We start from the raw sequence: 24155 nt of genomic DNA, 5'->3' as shown, positions 1-24155 counted from the left end.
TTCATGTGTGTTTACAATCTCCTCTCTAGTTAGTTACAAAACCTGTCTGACTTTGGTGCTAGAAATCAGGCAATGCCAAGGCTGTGTTGATATGGCCAGAGAGGCACAGAGAGCCCTTAGGTCATTCTGTTGATCAGATAAAACTGTTTCATGCTTTTTTTAGCTAACAGTGCTGGTTATTTTGTAAAGTGCAGGCGGCATCTGCTCAACTCTTCCCACGCAGTTAAGCTTGGGGAGGGTGGTGGGGTAATGGAGACACTACTTTGTTATGAGGCCCTGTGTGTGTGTGTGTGTGTGTGTGTGTGTGTGTGTGTGTGTGTGTGTGTGTGTGTGTGTGTGTGTGTGTGTGTGTGTGTGTGCTTGCACAGCACCGGGTTCAGGAGGGTGCTTGTGTTCCCTGCTCTGAACTCCTGCACCCTTTAGCGAGTGAGGGAGGGAGAGAAAGAGGGTGAGTGAGTAAGATCACATGCACCGTTTGACCTTGCTGCCAACAGAGTGGAAAACTGTGCTGTTGTGCCCCTCCATCTGTGATACGTCCCACACCGGGCCTCTAGCCTCATTTGCATTGATGTGACAACACCCATCTCCTCCCACATTGAAACCCCCTCACCTGTGTTATTTTCTACTTGAGCAATGTGATAAGGAAGGGAGAGCTGGTGCCAGGTGTATCTCCAGAGCAGGAGAAGTCATCCTCTGTGCTCCACAATAGGAAAGTGTTATTATGCTTTGTGTGCCAATCGCTACGATTAGATGTTTCCCGCTATATCAAACTGGAACAGGGTTCACTTTGAGAAATACCACCCACCTCTAAGAGAACTATGCAGGCAGTGGGCGGCATTTACTAAGACAAGCATTTGGCACACAGGCCGGCAGTTTGAGACCCCCTAATCTACGGCTAAGGCTTGCTAACTAGGCTAATGGTGCGTTTGGATGGTTCTCTGGATCTCGTGTCTCCAGGTTGGTGAAGTCATAACTATGACATAAATGCATTTGAGTGCCTTTGTATTCAGAACAACTCTTCAACCAATGAGATTTTAGTTAGACAGCTAAGCAAGCTAGCATTGCTAATAATACATAATTTGTGATGCTTACAGTTGAAGTTGGAAGTTTACATACACCTTAGCCAAATACATTTAAACTCAGTTTTTCACAATTCCTGACATTCAATCCTAGTAAAAATTCCCTGTCTTAGGTCAGTTAGGATCACCACTTTATTTTAACCATGTGAAATGTCAGAATAATAGTGATTTATTTCTTTCATCACATTCCCAGTGGGTCAAAAGTTTACATACACTCAATTAGTACTTGGTAGCACTGCCTTTAAATTGTTTAACTTGGGTCAAACGTTTCGGGTATGTCACGTCCTGACCAGTATAAGGGTTATTTGTAATTGTAGTTTGGTCAGGAAGTGACAGAGGGTATTTTGTTTGTGGTTCGGGGTGGTGAGTTATGTAGTAGGGTGTTTGATTTATTATTTCTGGGTTTTGGTCTATGTTTTGTATTTCTATGTTCTTTCTGGTTTGTGGTAGTTCTATGTGTAGGTTAATGGGGGGTTGGACTCATTTGGAGGCAGGTGCTTTCTCGTTGCCTCTGATTGAGAGTCCTATATATGGGTAATTGTTTGGTGTAGTGTTGTGGGAGATTGTTTTGCCTGTGTGAGCATGACAAGACTGTTTTGTTGTTCGTGCTGCATTTTGGTGGTCTCTTTAGTTTAAAATAAATACAAGATGAGCATCCACATTCCTGCTGCTTTTTGGTCCTCCATTCCCGATGACAGCCGTTACAGGGTAGCCTTCCACAAGCTTCCCACAATAAGTTGGGTGAATTTTGGCTCATTCCTCTTGACAGTGTAACTGAGTCAGGTTTGTAGGCCTCCTTGCTCGCACACACTTTCAGTTCTGCCCACAAGTGCTCTATTGGATTGAGGTTAGGGCTTTGTGATGGCCACTCCAATACCTTGACTTTGTTGTCCTTAAGCCATTTTGCCACAACTTTGGAAGTATGCTTGGGGTCATTGTCCAGTTGGAAGACCCATTTGTGACCAAGCTTTAACTTCCTGACTGATGTCTTGAGATGTTGCTTCAATATATCCATATAATTTTCCTACCTCATGCCATCTAGTTTGAAGTGCACCAGTCCCTCCTGCAGCAAAGCATCCCCACAATGTGATGGTGTTCTTCGACTTGCCAAACAGTTCTATTTTTGTTTCATCAGACCAGAGGACATTTCTCCAAAAAGTACGATCTTTGTCCCCATGTGCAGTTGCAAACCGTAGTCTGGCTTTTTCATGGTGGTTTTGGAGCAGTGACTTCTTCCTTGCTGAGCGGCCTTTCAGGTTGTCAATATAGGACTCGTTTTGCTGTGGCTATAGATAATTTTGTACCTGTTTCCTCCAGCATCTTCACAAAGTCCTTTGCTGCTGTTCTTGGATTGATTTGCACTTTTCGCACCAAAGTACGTTCATCTCTACGAGACAGAACACGTCTCCTTCCTGAGCGGTATGATGGCTGCGTGGTCCCATGGTGTTTATACTTGCGTACTATTGTTTGTACAGATGAACGTGTTACCTTCAGGCGTTTGGAAATTGCTCCCAAGGATGAACCAGACTTGTGGAGGTCTACAAATGTTTTTTTCTGAGGTCTTGGCTGATTTTATTTTGATTTTCCCATGATGTCAAGCAAAGAGGCAGTGAGTCTGAAAGTAGGCCTTGAAATGCATCCACAGGTACACCTCCAGTTGACTCAAATGATGTCAATTAGCCTATCAGTAGCTTCTAAAGCCATGACATCATTTTCTGGAATTTTCCAAGCTGTTAAAAGACAGTCAACTTAGTGTATGTAAACTTCTGACCCACTAGAATTGTGATTAAGTGAAATCATCTGTCTGTAAACAATTGTTGGAAAATGTACTTGTGTCATGCACAAAGTAGTTGTCCTTACCGACTTGCCAAAACTATAGTGTGTTAACAAGAAATTTGTGGAGTGGATGAAAACGACTTTTAATGACTCACACTTAAGTTCACGTAAACTTCCAACTTCAACTGTATATACACACACATTACCAGCACAGTACCTTTATTTTTTTTTTATTCTACATTCGTTAGTGTGTGTATGTGTGTTTGTATAAACTCAGCAAAAAAGAAACGTCCTCTCACTGTCAACTGCGTTTATTTTCAGCAAAACTTGACGTCTAAATATTTGTATGAACATAAGATTCAACCACTGAGACATAAACTGAACAAGTTCCACAGACATGTGACTAACATAAATGGAATAATGTGTCCCTGAACAAAGGGGGGTTGGGGGGGGGGTCAAAATTAATAGTTAGTCAGTATCTGGTGTGGCCACCAGCTGCATTAAGTACTGCAGTGCATCTCAGGATGAGCCTGCAGGAAGGGTACCACATGAGGGAGGAGGATGTCTTCCCTATAACGCACAGCGTTGAGATTGCCTGCAATGACAAGCTCAATCCGATGATGCTGTGACACCCTGCCCCAGACCATGATGGACCCTCCACCTCCAAATCGATCCCGCTCCAGAGCACAGGCCTCTGTGTAACGCTCATTCCGTCGACGATAAGCGCGAATCCACAGGTACACCGCCAATTGACTCAAATGATGTCAATAAGCCTATCAGCAACTTCTAAAGGCATGCCATCATATTCTGGAATTCTCCAAGCAGTTTAAAGGCACAGTCAACTTAGTGTATGTAAACTTCTGACCCACTGGAATGGTGATACAGTGAATTATAAGTGAAATAATCTGCCTGTAAACAATTGTTGGAAAAATGACTTGTGTCATGCACAAAGTAGATGTCCTAACCGACTTGCCAAAACTATAGTTTGTTAACAAGAAATTTGTGGAGTGGTTGAAAAACGAGTTTTAATGACTCCAACCTAAGAAAACAAGAATCCGTTCCCAACTGACCTGCTTACTCAAATAAAAAAAGGTAAAATAAAAAATTATAAATACAAACAATTATTACGATGAATGAATAAACTTTGGTGCTCATCGGCCATTGGTAAAATATCACAAGTTGGAAATCGCAAATTCACTAATGAGTGGTTAGGAAGGAATCAGTGGCTAACTGTAATCACTAGCCTTCAGTGGAGTGGGTGTGGTCCCAGTCTGGGTTTAAGGGTCTATTTTCCAAGTTTAAAAGGATAAACATTCAACAATAGCCATGCTGTCAATCCAGCATGACTTCTGCTGCATTCAAAACAACTGGAAACTCAGAACTGGGAAATCTCAGACTTCAGTGAGTTCAAGACAACTGGGAACTCTGGGGGGGGGGGGGGAATGAGCTCCGACTGGGAAAATACGTTTTGAATGGTCATCCAACTTGGAATTCTAAGTTGGGAACTCGGGCCTCTTTCTAAAGCTCCGACCTGAAGATTACTGACGTCATGGATCAACCTTGTTTTTTTCCAAGTTCCCAGTTGTCTTGAAAGCACCATAAATCCAGAGAATGCCAGACTTTAACATTTCCCCACGAAGGACCACCGCGCCAACTTCCTGTTCAAGTGAGCACAGCAAAAATGTATTGCATGCTGCTGCATAAATGATGTAATATGCCAGGGAGATATGTATATTGTAGCTAAGAAAGTAATGCTAAGTGTATATTTCAGTAGTAACATGTTAGTAGCCCATGAGCCTCACCCTAATAATTTTGTCCCTTTTCCCCTCTTAACTTAACCTACTGTTCTGACTTGGTGGTGCACATGTAGCCTATAGCCTGTTTTAGAGAAATGTCATTGTCTGCTTATATGCCCCCTTTATTTATCCTTTGGTTCTGACTTGGTATACAGGGAGAATACTGTAAGATTGGCCCATGTTCTGAATTCTGTTGCTGTACATTTCAAAAGTGCTGAACAAATAGTTATATTGACTACGTCTGTCCTAGCTCGCTCATTAATGTCTTTATCGAAATTACAGATTGCCTATAATCTGCTCGTCGCCCCCTTATCCTCTCTAGGGTAGGTGGCACCAAATCGTCCCACCTACGTAACAGCCAGTGTAATCCCGTGGCGCGTTATTCAAAAACCTCAAATGCAAAAACTTCAATTTTACACCATTTTAAAGATAAGACTCTCGTTAATCTAACCACACTGTCCGATTTCAAAAAGGCTTTACAACGAAAGCAAAACATTAGATTATGTCAGCAGAGTACCCAGCCAGAAATAATCAGACACCCATTTTTCAAGCTAGCATATAATGTCACATAAACCCAAACCACAGCTAAATGCAGCACTAACCTTTGATGATCTTCATCAGATGACAACCCTAGGACAATATGTTATACAATACATGCATGTTTTGTTCAATCAAGTTCATATTTATATCAAAAACCAGCTTTTTACATTAGCATGTGACTAGCATGTGACTAGCATTCCCACCGAACACTGCCGGTGAATTTACTAAATTACTCACGATAAACGTTCACAAAAAGCATAACAATTATTTTAAGAAGTATAGATCCAGATCTCCTCTATGCACTCGATATGTCCGATTTTAAAATAGCTTTTCGGTGAAAGCACATTTTGCAATATTCTCAGTAGATAGCCCGGCATCACAGGGCTAGCTATTTAGACACCCAGCAAATGTAGCACTCACCAAAGTCAGATTTACTATAAGAAAAATGCTATTACCTTTGCTGTCTTCGTCAGAATGCACTCCCAGGACTTCTACTTCAATAACAAATGTTGGTTTGGTTCAAAATAATCCATAGTTATATCCAAACAGCGGCGTTTTGTTCGTGCGTTCAAGACACTATCCGAAAGGGTAAATAAGGGTGACGAGCATGGCGCAATTCGTGACAAAAAAATTCTAAATATTCCATTACCGTACTTCGAAGCATGTCAACCGCTGTTTAAAATCAATTTTTATGCCATTTTTCTCATAAAAAAGCGATAATATTCCGACCGGGAATCTGCGTTTAGGTAAACAGACGAAAGAAAATATAGCATTCGGTCGACTCGGGCACGCGCCTAAGCCCATAGTACTCTGATCGGCCACTTGCCAAAAGCGATAATGTGTCTCAGCCAGAGGCTGCCTCGATATCGTTCAGCTTTTTCCCGGGCTCTGAGAGCCTATGGGAGCCGTAGGAAGTGTCACGTTAGAGCAAAGATCCTCAGTCTTCAATAAAAAGAGCCAAGATGAAACACAACTTCTCAGACAGGCCACTTCCTGCATGGAATCTTCTCAGGTTTTGGCCTGCCATTTGAGTTCTGTTATACTCACAGACACCATTCAAACAGTTTTAGAAACTTTAGGGTGTTTTCTATCCAAAGCCAATAATTATATGCATATTCTAGTTACTGGGCAGGAGTAGTAACCAGATTAAATTGTGTACGTTTTTTATCCGGCTGTGTCAATACTGCCCCCTAGCCCTAACAGGTTAAGCCATAGTTTGTTGGTCTCAATTGTCAGTAGATACCACATTTGTTTAACTTCTCTAGGGTAGGGGGCAGTATTTTCACGGCCGCATGAAAAACGTACCCAAATTAAACGGCCTACTACTCGGGCCCAGGAACTAGAATATGCATAATATTAGTAGATTTGGATAGAAAACACTCTGAAGTTTCTAAAACGGTTTGAATGGTGTCTGTGTATAACAGAACTCATATGGCAGGCAAAAACCTGAGAGAAATCTAACCAGGAAGTGGGAAGTCTGGTGCTTGTAGTCCTTTCAAGTCATTGCCTATCGAACACAGTGACTTGGGGTTCATTTTGCACTTCCTAAGGCTTCCACTAGATGTCAACAGTCTTTAGAAAGTTGTTTGAGGCATCTATGATGAACAGAGAGCGAACAGAGGAAGTTGGAAGTTGACTCAGGAAAGCAAATGAGTTCATTGGCGCGCGTTCACGTGAGAGTTAGCTGTGTTCCAAAATGTTTTTCAAGACACTGGAATCATCCAGTTGGAATATTATTGAAGTTCTAAGTTAACCTCTATGGGCTAGGTGGGACGCTAGCGTCCCACCCGTGGTGCACTCCATCAACAGCAGGTGCATTTCAAGAGCGGCAAATTTGAATCCAAATAAATGTCAAAATTCAAATTTTTCAAACATACAACTATTTTACACCCTTTGAAAGATAAACATCTCCTTAATCTAACCACGTTTTACGATTTCAAAAAGGTTTTACGGCGAAAGCATAAATTTAGAGTACGTTAGGACAGTACATTTACAAGAGTTGTGTGTAATGTTTTGTCAATTCAAAGACAGGGTCACCAAAACCATAAAACCAGCTAAAATGATGCACTAACCTTTTACAATCTCCATCAGATGACACTCCTAGGTCATTATGTTAGACAATGCATGCATTTTTAGTTCTATCAAGTTCATATTTATATCCAAAAACAGCGTTTTACTATGGCATTGATGTTGAGGAAATCGTTTCCCTCCAATAACCGGCAGTCAAGTCAGCATCACAAATTAAATAATTAAAATTAGAAAACATTGGTAAAATATTATATTGTCATTTAAAGAATTATAGATTTACATCTCTTGAACGCAATCAACTTGCCAGATTTAAAAATAACCTTACTGGGAAATCACACTTTGCAATAATCTGAGCACTGCGCCCAGGAAAAATACGCGTTGCGATACAGACTAGTCGTCATGTTGGGGAGATCTAAAATCGAAAATACTATGTAAATAATCCATTACCTTTGATTCTCTTCATCAGATGTCACTTCCAGGTATCACAGGTCCATAACGAATGTAGTTTTGTTCAAAAAAGCTCATCATTTATGTCCAAAAATCTCCGTCTTGTTAGCACATGATCTAAGCCCGCCGGACTTCACTTCATGAACGAGGGGAAAAAAATATTTACGTTCGTTCAAACATGTCAAACGTTGTATAGCATAAATCATTAGGGCCTTTTTTAACCAGAACATGAATAATATTCAAGGTGGACGAATGCATACTCTTTTATAACGTATTGGAACGAGGGTACCCAACATGAACTCGCGCGCCAGGTGTCTAATGGGCCATCATCGTTCCATGGCTCTTGTTCGGTCAGATCTCCCTCCAGAAGACTCAAAACACTTTGTAAAGGCTGGGGACATCTAGTGGAAGCAATAGGAAGTGCCAAAATATTCCTCAGCCCCTGTGTTTTTCAATGGCATAGGTTTAAAGGTAATACAACACATCAGGTATCCAGTTCCTGTCAGAAAATGTCTCAGGGTTTTGCCTGCCAAATGAGTTCTGTTATACTCACAGACACCATTCAAACAGTTTTAGAAACTTTAGAGTGTTTTCTATCCATATATAATAAGTATATGCATATTCTAGTTACTGGGTAGGATTAGTAACCAGATTAAATCGGGTACATTTTTTTTATCCAGCCGTGCAAATACTGCCCCCTAGCCCTAACAGGTTAAAAAGGCCCTAAAGATTGATGCTATACAACGTTTGACATGTTTGAACGAACGTAAATATATCTTTTTTTGACTTTTCGTCGTAACATTTTGCCGCGCTTCCTACACTTGGAGTAGCTTACTGAATGCGGAAACAACGAGTTATTTGGACATAAATTATGGACTTTATCGAACAAAACAACATTTATTGTGGACCTGGGATTCCTGGAAGTGCCTTCTGATGAAGATCATCAAAGGTAAGTGAATATTTCTAATGCTATTCTAATGGCGGGTATCTGTATTGCCTAGTGTATTTTTCTGAGCGCAGTACTCAGATTACTGCAAAGTATGCTTTCCCCGTGAAGCTTTTTTGAAATCTATCACAGCGGTTGCATAAAGGAGATGTTCAGCTATAATTCTTTGAATGACAGTTTAATATTTTATCAACGTTTATGATGAGTATTTTTGTCAATTGTTGTGCTGATTCACCGGCAGTATTGGAGGCAAAATATTTTCTGAACATCACGCGCCAATGTAAAAGGCTGTTTTTGGATATAAATATCAACTTGATCGAACAAAGAATGCATGTATTGTGTAACATGATGTCCTAGGAGTGTCATCTGATGAAGATCGTCAAAGGTTAGTGCATAATTTTTGCTGAATTTCTGGTATTTGTGACGCCTGTCCTTATTAGGAAAATGGCTGTGTGGTTTTTCTTGTGTTGGAACTGTCCTAACATAATCTAACTTTATGCTTTCGCCGTAAAGCCTTTTTGAAATCCGACGACGTGGTTACATTAAGGAGACGTGTATCTTTAAAATGGTGTAAAATAGTCCTATGTTTGAGAACTTTTAAATTATGACATTTTGTGGTTTTGAATTTGGAGCTCTGATTTTTCACTGGCTGTTGAATAGTGTGAACCGTGGGTGGGCGTCCCACCTGCCCAAGAGGGCAGCCGTATCAGTTATGTTTTTTTTAAAGGCAGTAAATGAGGCTGAATTAACTATTTCGCTGCCAGACAGGACTGGTAAGGTGTTGGGACAGCTTTATGTAGGCACTGTATGTCACCATTATAGTGCAATTAATGTATTGTTTAGTGTTGTGTAGTGGCTTTGCTGGCATGCATCTAAACACTTTTTTGAGTTTGCCCCACCAAGATTTACATGCTAAAATCGCCAATGTGAACAGTAGCACCACCCACTGGATTAGTAACTTATTGTATGTCATAAATGAAATAGGCCAACAGCTTTCCATATACTGCAAGTTTATCAGTTCCGCTTGTGACAGAAAGCAGCCAAGTCAGTTATATTATGTTAATGCTTCCAAAATGAAACATGTGTCAGGCTCAGTCAATCAGATCATGTTGCATTTAAAACATAAAGGTAACTGTAAAATAATTCTGAAATAATTGGCCTATTGATAGTGAAGTAGGTCTACAGTTTTGTTACACCTAAAATGCAGTAGCCATTTCAGTGTCTGTTATTTTATTCAGCAACATTCCAAAACATTTGATACAATTACCCGACAGTTACATCATCACCACAGAATCATCTGCCTCAATTTGGCTATGCAACAGCTTAAAAGCAGGAAGCCATATCGACAGATTTTTTTTTAAATTGTCGCTGTCATGTTTCATTTGAACCATTAGCCTGGACGTTTGATGTTGCAATTTGGTTGAGAACGTGCAGTTTATATCGTTGGTAAAGTAACACTTTTAATCTAATTATTGCTGTTTTGTCATTCTTTACATTTTGATAAACAAGTTACGTGCGCGGGATGACTTCCATCTATGAAGAGAATGATCCAAATTCTTTGGCGCTTGTGGAAGGTCTTGGTCAAGATAACAGTGAAGAGGAGTTGGACTTTTCCTACCTGTTTTTGTACAACCCATCTGAGGATGACTTTCGCGGGAATGAAGGTAAGGCTGCAAGCATTTTCCAGAAGTTCAATCATGTGTTCCGACGAATCCTTTGGGTTTAAAATAAAAAAGGTTTAAATTGGAGTTTATAACGTGGATTTTTATTCAGGATTTACAAAACAAAAGTATCATTATCATATTTTGTACAATACTCAGAAAAGGCTACAGTCACATAACGAAATGCTAAATAATATTTTTCCATTAGCTTTTTCTTGCTTGTACAAATCCATGGTTTTGTGACTGAGTTTATATTAAGCCAGGTTGAACCAGTAGTGAATGATGGCGTCACCATCAATTTGACACGCATGCTATTTTAGGAACATGTTTCCTATTACTTGTAATTGCCTGATGTCCATAAAAAAATTGTAATAACAAAAAATATTGTCACTAAAAAGGCACGCTTATGGTAATTAGTAAAACGAATAAAAATCGCCAATCTGATCCTGAAATGGTGCAATCCATGATGCACTCGCCTAAATGAGTACTCCCTTCATTCTTCCATATTCTTGACAGACAACTCAGGGGTTCCCCCTCACGATGGTCACAACCCTCCATCTATGGTGCCCTACCCTTGTGAGGACAGTTCCAGTTGTGCCCATACAACCTCCGGTCAGTTCTCTTACTACCATGGGCTTGTCACTGACTGCCTCTCTGGGCCTGGGTTTAACTCGCTGGATCTCCCCTCCAGGCCAGGGGGTGCTCCCAGCCCCAGGATTGAGATCACCCCATCTGGGGACCCTCACCGGACTCAGCCCCTGGATGCCAGCCCCAGATCGACGGCCCTGACTGTGTCTGGCTATGAGAATACAGCCTATCGAGAGCCTCAGTGCCTAAGCCCTGCCAGCAGCAACTCCTCCACGGGCTGGCTGTCTGAGTCTTGCTCTCCCTGGGTCTCGCCTTGTGTATCTCCCAGTGGTGATGGGGGCGTGGTAGGCTTGACCACCTTGGACCACCTCCAAGGCATCCACATGTCCATGGCTCACTCCTCCCCAGGGTCCTCCCCGTGCACCAGCATCACAGAGGAAACATTCCTGGTACTGCAGAGTCCCCGGTCATCCTCCCACCACTCCCATACCCACCCGCGCTCTCGCTCCGCCTCTCCTCAGGGCAAACGCACCTACGACCAGTACAGCAGCCCCAGCCTGGGGACCACCAGCCAGCAGCAGCGCTCCCGGAGCCTCAGCCCCTCACCCCACCACCCCCAAGGACCCCAGGCCCAAGCTGACCCACAGGCCAATGCCCCTGAGCAGGCTCCCAGCCTTGAAGAGGTTGAGCAGCCTCAGCTCCAGCCACTCCAGGGCTGTGCCCTCCAAGATTGTGGAGTGCTACACGTACAGAGAGAGCCAGGGGGATGGCTGTGTGCACCCCATGGAGCAGGGGAGGAGAGGTGAAGCTGGGGCTGAGACCTAGATCCTCCCTACATCTGTTTGGCCAGTTCCACTAGCCCACGGATCAATCAGATAAAATGTGCTATGGGAATGATGATCCCTCATAAGAATGAATCTTTAATGACAGGCTATGTAAAGAAGCAGTATTAGGAAAATACTATTGCATTTGAAATTGTGATTTCATGTTCTGATATGTGTTTTGTAATTCTTCTGTGTGTTATGGCAGGAAATGTTACACTAACGATCTTACTCCGCTATAACCAGTGAAATCTCTCTCTCCCCTCTTCAGTAGCATTCCTGTGCCATCTCTGCCCCCTCTAGATTTGCAATTGCCCAATCACTCAGACCAATATGAGCTCTGTCTGGAGCAGCAGCCTAAACAGCACCACCGTGCCCACTATGAGACAGAGGGTAGCAGGGGAGCAGTCAAAGCACCTGGCGGAGGACACACTGTGGTTCAGGTACTGGGTGTGGGGAGGGGAGGTGTGTTCTTAATCTAGGTATGTATGTTTGTGGGGATGGGTGTTGACAATGTGCCTGTGTGGATGTTTGAGTGTGTAAATGTATAGTGCAGCTTGTACTCCTTTGTGTATAAATATGTGTCTGTGGTGGTATTTCCTTGTCATTGTTTCACCCTGTTTGTCTCAGGTGCCCAGCTACAATATGTAAATTAACATCCTTGTATCAGCCTGCATTATTATGACTACACCCATTCAACCACAAAACCAGCACAGTTAAAGCAACAGGGTGTTTTCACATATGACGTTCGGTTTCCTGGAGTGTTCGTGAGAATTATACAAAATAAGTTTAGCTTTTACAAGACCTGACTAACTGTTTCAGGGTAGGATTTGCAAGATGCTCATTCTACATGACGTTAGCAAGCTAGCTTGTTTGTAACGAGCAAAAAGTTACACGTCACTCGCGCTGCCCCTCACAATACCTAGTACTGTGGTCTTGGATCTTGGACTCACTACTCACGGATGCTTTATAGCGCAGATCATGGAACCAAACACTCTTGGATCCAGATCATACAGGGGATACGTCAAAGCGCCCATACTCTCATGTACTCTTCTTTACAATAAAATATTTACTACAATGTTGTATTCAAGTAGTTTGAGAGGAAGACTCCCTGTTTAGTAAGTTGATTTATGATCTAGCATCTCGCACTCAACCTGCTGGAATCATCCTTTACTGATAATTTTTTCCATGTAAAGGTGAACCCTTTAAACTTATCTCATCCCCAGCAGACTCTCAACCTCAATCCAAGGCTCAATTGCTTAACTTTCATCTGATGGAAAATCCAGTAGTAGACAGTTCAGGGACATATTGACTAAGCCATGTTGGTTTTTGATGTATAGTTACTAAATTAACTATACATTCCGTGACGTGAAAGCCAAGGCATTTCTGGGTCCAGGGCAACAGTAGCAATGCTAACCATCCGCTAATCATTAGCCATCCGCTACATATGCAAATAATTATGTCGGGACTTGGCCTTTCGTAACCTATGAAGTAATTTTCCTTCATGATGTAATGGATAAGAACTGTGATATTGTCGAGGTATTTAACCCTCGATGTTCCCTAAGTAATTATAGATATCTCTGATTCCAACAGTTTCATCTTTTGATAAGTAGGTGTCTAGAATGAATTGTGCTACTGTAGATTACACATTAGAATGTGGTGCACAGTTCAAAATGAAAAAAAATTGTCAGAGATATGATTATTTACCCTCATGTATAAAAGCTGAAAGAATGCCAGAGCTGTGCAGTACAGAGGACACAGTACATATTCTGCTATTCTATCGCACGTGCAATGATGTCTGAGGGGGAAAGAACCATGTTCGTTGTTTGCGGTAACATCTTTGTTTTAATAAATCAAATCAAATTTTATTTGTCACATTTGCCAAATACAGCAGGTGTAGACCATACAGTGAAATGCTTACTTACAAGCCCTTAACCAACAATGCAGTTTTAAGAAAAATACCCCCCAAAAATAAATAAAGTAACAAATAATTAAAGAGCAGAAGTAAAATAACAATAGCGAGGCTATATACAGGGGGTACCGGTACAGAGTCAATGTGTGGAGGCAGGAAGCTTGTGGATGGCAGAAAGCTTGGCCCCAGTACCCTCTGTAGTGCCTTGCGGTCGGAGGCCAAGCAGTTGCCGTACCAGGCAGTGACGCAACCAGTCAGGATGCTCTTGATGGTGCAGCTGTGGAACCTTTTGAGGATCTGAGGACCCATGCCAAGTCCTTTGTCTCCTGAGGGGGAATAGGTTTTGTCGTGCCATCTTCAAGACTGTCTTGGTGTGCTTGGACCATGTTAGTTTGTTGGTGATGTGGACACCAAGGAACTTGAAGCTCTCAACCTGCTCCACTACAGCCCCGTCGATGAGAATGGGGGTGTGCTCAGTCCTCCTTTTCTTGTAGTCCACAATCATCTCCTTAGTCTTGATCACGTTGAGAGAGCGGTTGTTGTCCTGGCACCACACTGCCAGGTCTCTGACCTCCTCCCTATAGGCTGTCTCGTCATTGTTGGTGATCAGGCTTACCACTGTAGTGTCATCGGCAAACTTAATGATGGTTGTTGGAGTCATGCCTGGCCGTGCAGTCATGAGTTAACAGGGCGTACAGGAGGGGACTGAGCATGCACCCCTGAGGGGCCCCCGGGTTAAGGATCAGCGTGGCGGATGTGTTGTTACCTACCCTTACCACCTGGGGGCAGCCTGTCAGGAAGTCCAGGATCCAGTTGCAAAGGGAGGTTTAGTCCCAGGGTCCTTAGCTTTGGGGGAACTATGGTGTTGAACGCTGAGCTGTAGTCAAATGAATAGCATTCTCACATAGGTGTTCCTTTTGTCCAGGTGTGAAAGGGCAGTGCAGAGTTCAATAGAGATTCCATCATCTGTGGATCTGTTTGGGCGGTATGTAAATTGGAGTGGGCCTATGGTTTCTGGGATAATGGTGTTGATGTGAGCCATGACCAGCCTTTCAAAGCACTTTATGACTAGACATGAGTGCTACGGGTCTGTAATCATTTAGGCAGGTTACCTTAGTGTTCTTGGGCACAGGGACTATGGTGGTCTGCTTGAAACATGTTGGTGTTACAGACTCAAAGGGAAAGGCTGAAAATGTCAATGAAGACACTTGCCAGTTGGTCAGCACATGCTTGGAGTACACGTCCTGGTAATCCATCTGGCCCTGCAGCCTTGTGAATGTTGACCTGTTTAAAGGTCTTACTCACATCAGCTGCGGGGAGCGTGATCACACAATCGTCCGTAACAGTTGGCGCTCTCATGCATGTTTCAGTATTACTTACCTCAAAGCGAGCATAAAAGTAATTTAGCTCGTCTGGTAGGCTCGTGTCACTGGGCAGCTCTCGCCTGTGCTTCCCTTTGTAGTCTGTAATAGTTTGCAAGCCCTGCCACATCCGACGAGCGTCGGAGCCGGTGTAGTATGATTCGATCTTAGTCCTGTATTAATGCTTTGCCTGTTTGATGGTTCGTCGGAGGGCATAGCGGGATTTCTTATAAGCTTCCCGGGTTAGAGTCCGGAAGCTTTTAAGAAATCCTGCTATGCCCTCTGACAAACCAATCCCAAATGGACGTGGCAGATTCCAGTATTAATGGTAAAACTGTTTGATTGTTGTTGACAGCTTCATGGGTACAGAGGCAAAGCTCCACTGGGTCTGCTGGTGTTCATCGGAACAGCTGACAAGAGGCTCCTCAAGCCCCATGCCTTCTACCATGAGCACCGCATCGCGGGGAAAACCGTCACCACCCCTAGCAACGAGATAATGGTCAATGGCACCAAGGTCCTGGAGATCCCTCTGGAGCCCAAGAACAACATGAGAGCAGTGTAAAGAGAGCTGCCACGTTAGAGACAGTACAGTGTACACACGCACGTTTTCAGAGCTAAGTTATAAAAGAATTAATCATATAAATGCTCACTTCCCATGTAAAGGATTGACTGTGCTGGGATCCTAAAGCTGAGGAACGCTGACATTGAGCTGAGGACAGGATAGACAGACATCGGATGGAAGAATACCTGTGTCCGTCTGGTCTTCCGGGTCCATATTCCCCATCCAGGAGGACAGTTTGTCTCTCTTCAAGTGGCCTCCCTTCCCATCGAGTGTTGTAAGTTAACTTTTGTTCCAGCAACCTGATTTATAACTACTGCAAATAATAATAATCTGCAGAGCAATTTAATCCAAACCGTTTCTTCAGTAATATGCGTTATAAGAGATACTCTCAAAGATCGGCTATGAAAAAGCCAACTGACACTTACTCTTGAGTTGCTGACTTGTTGCACCCTCGACAACTACTATGATTATTATTATTTGACCATGCTGGTCATTTATGAACATTTGAACATCTTGGCCATGTTCTATTATAATCTCCACCCGGCACAGCCAGAAGAGGACTGGCCACCCCTCATAGCCTGGTTCCTCTCTAGGTTTCTTCCTAGGTTTTGGCCTTTCTAGGGAGTTTTTCCTAGCCACCGTGCTTCTACACCTGCATTGCTTGCTGTTTGGGGTTTTAGGCTGGGTTTCTGTACAGCACCTGATGTAAGATGGGCTATGTAAATACATTTGATTTGATAAGGATTATATGACTGGAATTTAGTAAACTGCCTTCCTGTCTATATGCCTTCCTGTCTTTTTGAAATATTAGTTATTTTACTCACAGCAATTTGCTCGTGCAAAATGTCACCCTCAGAATGTAAATAATGTACTCCTAATGTTCTCCTAATGATATTCTACTGTGGTTCCACAGCCCAGAGGTCGGCCCACCAGCTTCCCACTGTAGAGAGTCAGGACGTAGACCGCCGCTCGGTTCTAGGGGGACAGCAGATGATACTGACCGGACAGAACTTCACCTCTTCTTCCAAGGTGGTGTTCATGAAGAATACACCTGGTGAGGAATTTACAATCAATCAAATGTATAAAGCCCTTTTTACATCAGCAGTTGGGTTTTACATTAACCTGGCCTAGACTCCAAAGAGCAAGCAAAAGCAAGTCATTGTATCTAGTTATGGCATCTTTAGTATTACTCTGCCAGGGATCAAATCCCAACCTTCTGACACAAACCACAGGGCCACTGACATTGTACAGCAGTAGCTGATAACTATTTTGTAATAGTTGTCCTATTGAGAAGTCAATTCCCAGAACATTTGCTCTAGATAACAGGTTTACAGTGACGCACTACTCCCAAGTTCAAACGGTCACAAAATAGGGATGCACTGCACATGCTCAAATAACAGCAGAAATGAAAAATGACTAGATCAAAAAGTTCTGTAATATTCAATCATATGCCATTTAGGAGACCGTTTTTTCAAAATCAACCTACAGTGTATGTATGTGATCCCATGATCCATGAAGCCATGATCTTAGCATGGCCAGCGCTATGCTCTTAATAACTGAGCCACAAAGGGCCTACATATTGCAATGATTATTTTCCATCATTGTATTGTCATTACAGGATTGATGCCTCTGTAGAATGTCACGTAACAAGGTGTGGGTGCAGAATATAAGTACGATTATGAGTTTGTAAACCGCTCTCTTGTTTACCATGTGGTTTAGTCCGAGAGGATGTGGTTAGACAAACCACAGATATCATCTTCAAGCAGAGGTTTTTCGTCTCACTTTACTCAAAACGTGGGCTGTGAGCAGTAGGTAAAAGTTGAGATGGGAATATGCTAGAGCAGAGATGATAGAGAATCTTTACTGATACTGCCTACGTGCCAGTTACTGAGAAGAAACTGGGTGTGGATAGGGGGTTTTCATAAAACCTCACTACCTTGATAGATTTACAAATGCTTTCTTAACATCCTGAGTATGGAACATGTAATTGCTAAGTTTGTTGCTACCACCGCATTACTGGGGTTGTTTGTGCCATTTTGTGTTTTGGTCAGACCTAAAAGGTTCCATTTGACTATAAATACACCAGTTAGCTCCTGTTCTAGATAATATTTATTAAATAAATACAAGTATGTTATTCCAGTTTTACTACTGTAGCTGCCTTCACATCCCTCTCTGCTAATGTTAGAGTTTGTTCATATCAATCTCTGCTCCTCTCCTAATATTTAATTCAATTTATGCTAATGTAACACTGCACTTGCATTGTGTTTCTTTCAGATGGGCTGCAAATTTGGGAAGTGGAAGCATCAGTAGACCGAGACAAAAGCCAATCAGTGAGTTACTGTCATAACACATTTAGGAACAGTGACATTAAAATACTACTGGCTTAATAAAGTACTACCTAACTCCTCTACATATATACAAAAGAATGTGGACACCCCTTCAAATTAGTAAATTTGTCTATTTCAGCCACACCCCTTGCTGACAGGTGTATAAAATAGAGCACACAGCCATACAGTCGACATAGACAAACATTGGCAGTAGAATGGCCTTACTGAAGAGCTCAGTGACTTTCAATGTGGCACCGTCATAAGATGCCACCTTTCCAACAAGTAAATTTGTCAAATTTCTGTGCTGCTAGAGTTGCCCCGGTCAACTGTAAGTGCTGTTATTGTGAAGTGGAAATGTGTAGGAGCAACAACGGTTCAGCCGCGTAGTGGTAGGCCATCACAGAATGGGACCGCCGAGTGCTGAAGCGCGTAGCGCGTAAAAATCTTCTGTCCTCAGTTGCAACACTCACTACCAAGTTCCAAACTCCCTCTGGAAGCAACGTCAGCACAAGAGGTCGTCAGGAGCTTCATGAAATGGGTTTCCATGGCCGAGCAGCCACACACAAGCCTAAGATCATCATGCACAATGCCAAGCGTCGGCTGGAGTAGTGTAAAGCCCGCTGCCATTGGACTCTGGAGCAGTGGAAACATGTTCTCTGGAATGATGATTCACGCTTCACCATCTGGCGAATCTAGGTTTGGCGGATGAAGGGAAAGCGGATGAAGGGAAAGCTTAACGTTACAGCATACAATGACATTCTAGACAATTCTGTGCTTCTAACTTTGTGGCAACAGTTTGGGAAAGGCCCTTTCCTGTTTCAGCATGACAGTGCCCCTGTGTGCAAAGCGAGGTTTATAGAGAAATGGTTCGTCGATCGGTGTGGAAGAACTTGACTGGCCTGACCTCAACCCCATCAAACACCTTTGGGATGAATTGGAACACCTTACTGCGAGCCAAGGACTGGAAGCAAGTCCCCGCAGCAATGTTCAAACATCTATTGGAAAACCTTCCCAGAAGAGTGGAGGCTGTTATAGCAGCAAAGGGGGGGACCAACTCCATATTAATGCCCATGATTTTCAAATAACATGTTCGAAGACCTGTTGTCCACATACTTTTGATCTTGTAGTGTATCTCACACAGCCTCAGTATAGAGATATGGTATGTCCACACTGTCGCCCAGTGATACTCTCAGTGATACTCTGAGAAATGACTGATGTTCTACTGTACCATATTATATCAAGAGCATGCTGTTTGTTGAGATCCCTCCATATCGAGATCACACCATTTATCACGCGGCTAAAGTTAACTTCTATGTGATCAACGGGAGGAGGAAACGCAGTCAGGCGCAGCACTTCACCTACACTCCTTTAACAGGTGAGTCCATTCATACTCCGTATATATTTTTGTCATTATTAGAACTGGATATGGACACCTTAAATTTCAGTAACTTTATCACTATCCCATTGCTTACTATTTAAAGGGATAGTTCCCCCAAATTACATATTGGCAATCGGTGCCGCCTCTGCCTAAACGCAGAGTAAGCAGTGTGCTGTGTGTAGGAAGTCGGTCAGGGTCTGAACTTACTGTTGAGAGAGAGCATGGTAGAATACACAACGTGCAATTTAGAAATGTGGTTGTGCAGCAGCAGTTTTCATCTCGTTATGTCAGTTATGTCAATTAGCCCATGGCAAGGCACGTGCCCAGAGGCAACCAAAACCTCTAAAAAGCTATAGGGCCTTCTGTTGACAAGATGTAATTTGAGTGAACTATCCATTTAACTTGTTTTTAGCGCCAACTGTTATTTAAAACTCAGATCATCCAAAGTCTAATTCCGATTTACTGTTCTTTTCAGTTCCCGCCATTAAAACGGAACCCATAGATGACTTCCAGTTTGGCCAGCTGGGTTGTACTGTGTCCAAGATCCTAGGAGTGTCACCCAAGTCCTACCACGACACCCCCAGTAGCCACCTTACCCCTAATAGCCATGAGGCTGGCTTGACAACCTTAGCATCCTGCCAGCAGGCGAGCCACCACGACTCCATTGTCAGATTGTCAGCCTATCAACAACAAGAACAATATGTCTATTACCCCAGTAAAATCAGAAGCCTGGGCAGAAGCCCTGTTTTGTATCAAGATATGAACCACCACCACCCAGTGATGATCCACTATGGCTCCCCATCTCAGATGTCCTATATCGGTAGCCAGCACTACTCCACCCTAGTCTCCCTACCTTTCAACCCCTCTCACTCTGCCACCAATCAGCGAGTTGTCAACGTTGCGGTCCCATTGGCCCAACACCAGCATGTCACCATGGTGGGTGATGGGTACCAAGCTGCAGCTTCATCATGGAAGGTTGGTGCCTCGACAGAGGCCTGTTCATCAGAAGGCCAGTATCAGAACTTCATGCAGATGGTGGTGCCGGTCTTGGGAACGTCTCCACGACTACCACCACGACATCGCCCTACCCTGGCCCAGAGGGGTCCAATAACGGGGAGCCAGAGTGGGCCAGTCCTGGAGAAGGTGATAGTCAAGCAAGAGAACCTGAACCAAGCCTATCTGGATGATGGTGAGTGAAAAACATAATGTATACTGCAGAAATGTTCTGTACCCCATGTAGTCTTGAGCGATATACTGTATACTGGGGTATTTTGAAACGGTATGATACAGACGGTATGATTTTCAATACCATTTCATTTAAAATAAAATAAATAAAAATTAATTTGTTGAAGGCACCCCCGGCTCACGGGGGCTACAGGGGTGCGTGCCACTGCTTATAACTATAAGAAATCTAAGATGTATTTATTTCACTATATACACACACACAATGTTAAGCACTGGATGTTGAAAAATAAATAAAGTCAGACAGGTTTCAATGTAGAAAAGTCATTACATTTTTTTGTCAAAACCTATTATTTGTTCATCTGATTAGTTCTTTTGCAAATATTCATTCTGTAAACGTTATGTATGGCAGGGTTACATTTAACACTATACACAGACTTTGTAACAAAGTTTGTTTTATGAGTAAGTCATAAAACCACTAACCTTGTTTTGTTGTCCTGGTCTCATCTGGCCCACCAGAGGTTGGTTCCCTGGTGCTCACTGTAGGAACTGATTGAATATATATGGGTTTTAGAGGCAATCATTGAATCAACTACTTTCAACATTTTCATTAAATATTTATTTATTGAATGTCACTCTATTGCACTCTATTCTAACCAAACCTACATTACCGATTCATATCAGTAGGTGTCATTATTCACTAGCTAGTCAAAAAGACTGACGCCGTGATGGCTGCCTTTTTCTGTATTTGTGAAAGTTATTGCGGTGCTAGAATCCATAAATCTTATCTTTCTGCATTAGCCATCCATCTGTTATGGTTAGACAAATGTGTTCATATTGTCTGTGGTGGAATTTGTATGTTTTTTACTTTTAAGACAGTGAAATTTGTGCCACAAAGATTTGTGAATAACCACCAGCAGTAGAAATGCCATCGTTCGTGGACAAAACTGTCTGACTAACCTTTTCAGGAACTTCAGTATCCCTTGGCCTTCGGTAGCAGCAGCAGATCGTTTCATCCTCTTTATCCTGTGCCAAACACATTTATTTAATGAGTCTAAATTATTAACGTTACCTGCTGGCTGCATGATTGTATCAACCTCGCTAGCTTATGTTAGCTAGCTATCTATCTAGCTAGGCTACTAAAGATAACATTAGTAATTTTGTTAGCTAGCTATAGATTGGATTAGTGTAGCAAGTTTTAGAGGACGACTAAACTGCTTTTATTAACACATACATTGTTTGATACGAAAATGTGTGTTCTCTCATGAGGCAGACAACCAGGCAGGAGAGGAGTGTGAGCGAAGAAAGAATCTAAGTGCATAGTCAAAAAACTAGGTGCAATCAAACAGTTGTTGAGAGGTGTGGGTGATGATTCTCTGTATGCTGTAGCACTGAGACCACTGACTGACATGTGAATCTACCTGTCACAGCGAGCGTGGAGGTTACCGTGTGAAATCCCAGGGACAGGGTTGTATTCACTAGAAAAAACGAGGCAAGCTGCCTGAAATTGGGGTAGGTACTATGTGAACTTGTGCAATAAACACCTGCTTTTCTTTTCCATTGCAAATTGTTTTCCTATGTGTTTCTATGATGTGGACTAATAAATAAGTCTGATAAACGTGAGAAAAGCTGCTGCTTTGAAAAGTACTGAGGCAAATGCTGTCTAGCCACACGTTTTTTGGCGGCTCTGTCTCTGCGTGTGGATGCTTGTAGAAAGGCAGTGATATGACACCCTGTGGCGCAACAGTGTCAATGTGATTTACTATTACAAGTACAATAGACCTTTATGTTAAACTGTCCTAAACATTATCCCACCCTATCTTGTTTTCCAGTGAATGACATCATAAAGAATCATCTGACTGTCCACAGTAAAGAGCAGTCGTAGAAGAGCCAGGAGAATCCATATTGTGACCAACAATCACAAATGCCATGACAGAATTGTCTGATTGTCCCCACCATGACCCCAACTTTGTATATTGTGTATGCAGAGTTTGTGTATGCAAGGGTAAAAACAGTTCAAGTTAGGGGTATGCAGTACCTGATATCATGGGTTGTCTTTTTTAACTGTTTATTTTAGCATGTGTATCATGCATCTGGCCTCAATGTACAGTAGACTGATTTTTTTTTTTCATTGTAAATAGAAACATCTTTATGAAAATCTCTGTATTTTACTAAGACAATATAGACAAGACCAGGATATGATTGAGACTGTAGTGTCAAGTTTTTTTTAGGCTTCTCTGTCATGTTGGCAATCTAATTCAATTGTTCTGTTATTTGATTTGGTGTCCCTGCCATTAAAATACAGATTTAAAATCTTTGTTGATTTCAAAATGAATCACTTATCAATGTCTATATATCATGAATTTAAAAGTCAAAAAATGGATGTAGCAATCACAGATTGAACCTTTAATCTACCATTAAATGCATGTGCACTTGTTACAAATCAATCTAACCAGACAAAATACTTCCAACCATAGGTCCCATACATCTTCTGGATGATTACTTTTTAATGTTTTCTAATATACCAAAAATGATCTCTACTCTGCAACCTCCACAATGTTAAAGTGAATTGCTTTGTAACACTAAAACTAGTGGCAACTGAGCTGCCACCACCTTAAAGGAGACGAAACCTTATCTTTGCTGGAGAGTTGAAACACATGGTTGTGAGGGTATTGGGACAGGGTTTAAAGTGTACTGAAACATTCATCCTGAGGTGTTCTGAAACATGACATGGTTCGTTGTAACACCACAAGAGTTGTGCACCACCTTACCAGAAACTGGGAGCACTAACCCAGAAAAGGTTAAACACTTTTACTGTGTTTCGAGTCCTGTGTTGAGCAGAATTAGATCCCTTCTCTTTTGGTGTTGTTCCCTTTCTCAAAAGCTCCTAAATGCTATGATGGAGTTTTGAATCCTGTCTAGTGTAGAATTAGATCCCTTCTTTTGGAGTTTCCAAATACTGTAAATGGGAGTCCATCCTCTTATTGTATATTTCCTGCTTATAAATGGTGTGTTCAACTCATCGGAAATTCAAAAAGGTCAAATATACACTACTATTCTTTTAAACCTTAATTTAACTAGGCAAGTCAGATAAGAACAAATTCTTATTTACAATGACGGCCTACCCTGGTGACGCTGGGCCAATTGTGCGGCGCCCTATGGGACTCCAAATTATGACCGGATGTGATTCCGCCTTGATTCGAACCAGGGACTGTAGTGTCGCCTCTTGCACTGAAATGCAATACCTTAGAATGCTGTGCCACTCGGGAGACCAACTATGCTCAAAGGACAAATAGTTATGTGAAAATAAGTAATACGATTGCCCAGAATAATAATTCAGTACAAAATTACTTTTTCATGACATGATTGAAGCTTCAAGTGCTTTATCTTTTATTTGCAAATTATTAAATGACAAAACATTAACAGATATGTCACATTTTTGTATTGATGAAGACAGTTCAAAGATCTGTAAGGTATTTATCATATTGTTCTTCACAATCAACAGAAATGTGGTGTTTATTTTTCAAATTTATGGAAAGAAATACAGGCAATGACTGCTAATGTTAGACATAGCACTCATAGAAAACCTCAGCCCAGGGCTCAATGCGATCCACCAGTCATTCATCATGTGAATGTACTGACCTGAGTCTATATTCAGATGATGGTACATGGTATGGAAGGTTGTTCAGATCAAATCAAATTTATTTACATAGCCCTTCTTACATCAGCTGATATCTCAAAGTGCTGTACA

The 24155-nt window shown here is 42.1% G+C and overlaps 1 pseudogene; it reads left to right on the top strand.

Moving 5' to 3' along the window:
* Positions 1-645: 645 nt before the first annotated feature.
* On the top strand, positions 646-22721 carry LOC106565075 (nuclear factor of activated T-cells, cytoplasmic 2-like; annotated as a pseudogene).
* The last annotated feature ends 1434 nt before the right edge of the window (positions 22722-24155 follow it).

The sequence above is a fragment of the Salmo salar genome, chromosome ssa12 (assembly GCF_905237065.1).
Source record: "Salmo salar chromosome ssa12, Ssal_v3.1, whole genome shotgun sequence".
In the NCBI taxonomy this organism is placed as follows: Eukaryota; Metazoa; Chordata; class Actinopteri; order Salmoniformes; family Salmonidae; genus Salmo; species Salmo salar.
Note: the sequence above shows the minus strand (reverse complement) of the source record. Positions and strands in the feature narration are given on the sequence as shown.